General features: G+C 46.4%; 1 pseudogene; it reads left to right on the forward strand.

Moving 5' to 3' along the window:
* Positions 1-1,357: 1,357 nt before the first annotated feature.
* Positions 1,358-2,977, forward strand: LOC123408409 (annotated as a pseudogene).
* The last annotated feature ends 208 nt before the right edge of the window (positions 2,978-3,185 follow it).

Genomic DNA, 3,185 nt, shown 5'->3' on the forward strand with positions numbered 1-3,185 from the left:
AATTCCTCATCTTCAATATCTTCATGAGGAATATCACTTTCATCGCAATTTTTTCGCGATTCAATTCTTTAGCTTCAGACAAATTTCTTCAGCCAAAGATATACATTTTTAGGGGACGATATTCATCGAATATTTCAAACTCCTCAGCGACTTATAGATCATGTGTACACTCATGAACACATTAGATACTTAACCTATAAGTCTTCAAACCACCAAAATCACTAAGGGGCACTAGATGCACTTACACATGTCCAACCATCATGCCAAGTCTCCTGACTTAGCTCGATCATCGTCGTTTCCAATGTCACCATATTTTCTCATTTTTACCCACACACACACAAACACTTGGTTTATGCGGAAACCACTAGACGTAGTTTAAGCAGCACCACCCAATTGTCCTTGACCGTGGACACGACTATTCAAATAGTGTTATACTCTACAAAGGTTGCACGCTGTACCCACGAGACTCATGGAACTTCCGTGTCATCCACGACTCGCGATATATAACATACCTGAGGTAAGCACCCGAACAATGCCTTCCCCCGATGACACTAAACAAAGAGGCCACTCGATCGGTACCCAGCCCACATGATGTACGTATTACGAGCCTCGCTCTAGATCATATCATTCATGCAGGGACCAACGGTGTGCCCGAAACTTGTAAAATCAACATGGTCGCCCTACCCGGCACGACCCCATCACGAGAGTGACCTTGCCACTCCCGCCACTAATGGCGCACCGGGGCAGAGTGCGCCCTTACTAGTTTAACTAGTAATGGCGCACCACTCACCCCGTGCGCCACCGCAGTTTCCCACCTCTCTCTCCTGCAACCCACCCACCCACCCACCAACAAAGCTCCCAGCTTTTTCCTCTTCCTCTGCCGCCGCCGCCCTTCCTCATCTCGCTAGGGTTTCCTCGTCTCCCGATCCCCCCCCCCCGACAGTAGCTCCGGGGCGATGGCGGCCGCGGGAGACGCCGGCGAAAAGAAGATGATCACGCTCAAGAGCTCGGACGGCGAGGACTTCGAGGTCGAGGAGGCGGTCGCCATGGAGTCGCAGACAATCCCCGGTCAAAAAATTTTGGAGGCGGTCGCCATGGAGCCGCCACCCCGAGCTCTCCTTCCTCATCAGCGGCGTTCTCCTACCGGACAAGCGCGGAGCAGAGATCCGTCGGTCCGCGCGAGACCTTCTGGTGTAAGGAAGCCCTTGCTTTGCCCGACTTGCCGTTTGTTTCGATTCCTTTGCGCGCGCGCCAGATTTGGTTCCACCGGTCCTGTGCTAGGCGGATTGCTCCGTGGTGGTGCTGCTGTACATTTTGAGCCATTTTTGTTCTGCAGGAAAGCGTAGGGCGGCACGAAATGGCAGCGTTCCTCAGGTCAAAGTGCTCTTCAGGTACCCAAACTTCTGAGCCTTCTCAAAGTCTTGCTACTTGAGCCACCTTAGTCAGTCCAAACTTGACATTCCTAGCAGTTACTTACTTGATATTGTAGCAGACAAGAGTTGTTCATATGGAATTTGATCCAACACACATCTTCACGGCATGTAATGTTTTTGTGTTATCGGTTTATTACTCTTTGCAAAGATCAAAACTACTAAAATGCAATTTGTGATTGGCGGCATTGGTGGGAGAAGAACACGGTTTGTTAATTTAATAAATCCTTGGAGAAAAATCATGACTACTACTACTAGTTAAACCTCTGTCTGAATGGTCTGCAACTTGAACCTTGGCCACACCAAACTTCACACTATGTGTTTGCCTCAAAGAAAAGGAGTATAACTTAAATGCTTATAGGGATGTCATCACGTGGTGATTGTGATTATGGTTAACTCTATAACTTAAATGCTTAAACAACTCTCTATAAGAAAATGACTGACTGATGTCCTCACTGCAAGAAAATGATCACGTGGGAGTATCAGGGAACCCTGTATCTCTAGTCAAATCTTCTCTCTGGATTCCTTTGGAATCTTACCAGTTGCTTTTGGCCTGTGATGCTCATCAAAATAACGTGATGCAAACACTTATCTTGTTCTATGTAGTTGGGCGTGCGATGATGGGAAGCCTTGGAAACAATCTGTATGGGGGCGCTACCTCGTCTATTGAAACGGTGGCAAGACCATCTCGTTCTGATGTTGTCTGCCAGGTATTGCTGCTTCTTTCAAACCAAAAATGCTTGATTTGTCAGTAATAAGAACCAATATCACCTGTTTTATCTTGAGCACTCAAAAGTTCCATACAATGTTTTATATCTTCTATTTCTCTAAGTAGTTTGTTAAATTGTTGAATAGCTTGTGTTACTATTGATCTGGGATTTTTCTTTGGTTGTCTTAATTTTCTACAATAGGGTTACAAGCTAGATTCCCATGACTTGCTGAGCTCCATTCTTTGGGGTTCTCTTCATGAGGCATTCTCTAAGAATTTTTCTTTGCTCTGTTTTCTGTTAATTGGAAGAGGGCCATAATGTAAGAGTTTGAAATGATGCAAAACTAACAGGACAATTGCTCGAAGTGAGCAAGGCATAATTTTCTTGAGGTACTTGTTTACCTCGTCATAGATGTTTTCCAAGTAGAGAGTGGTGGTAACACGCACTCCTGCTCTGGTTTCAGCAAATCAGAACATTCATCCAGATGAGAACAAACCTCAGGGTGGTGGACAACTCCGGAGCCAAGCGGGTTATGTGCATACAGTCCCTTAGGGGGAAGAAAGGAGCGAGGCTCGGGGACATGATCATCGGTTCTGTCAAGGAAGCGCAGCCTCGCGCAAGGTCAAAAAAGGAGACGTGGTCTATGGGGTGGTCGTCCGTGCTGCCATGAAGAAGGGGCGCAACGACGGCAGCGAGGTCCAGTTCGACGACAATGCGATCGTCATCGTGAACAACAAGGGCGAGCTTATTGGCACTCGCGTCTTTGGTTCGGTCGCCCACGAGCTCAGGAAGAAGAAGCATCTCAAGATCCTGGCACTTGCGGAGCACATAGTTTGAGATATCTATATGCTTGACTGGTATCTAGCTGTTAGTTCCGTGGAATGAAATGGACATCTCCAGGATTGTACCTGCGATGTTTTGGTTATCTATTGCTAGTCTATTCTATTTTGCTTTGGTCATTTTTATCTACCAATAATCTCTGTTCTCTGAACTGTGGTGAGTTGTTGACAAACCAGACAACAGTATGTATTTACTCTCCACATTA

Source organism: Hordeum vulgare, chromosome 1H (genome assembly GCF_904849725.1).
Source record: "Hordeum vulgare subsp. vulgare chromosome 1H, MorexV3_pseudomolecules_assembly, whole genome shotgun sequence".
Lineage (NCBI taxonomy): Eukaryota > Viridiplantae > Streptophyta > Magnoliopsida > Poales > Poaceae > Hordeum > Hordeum vulgare.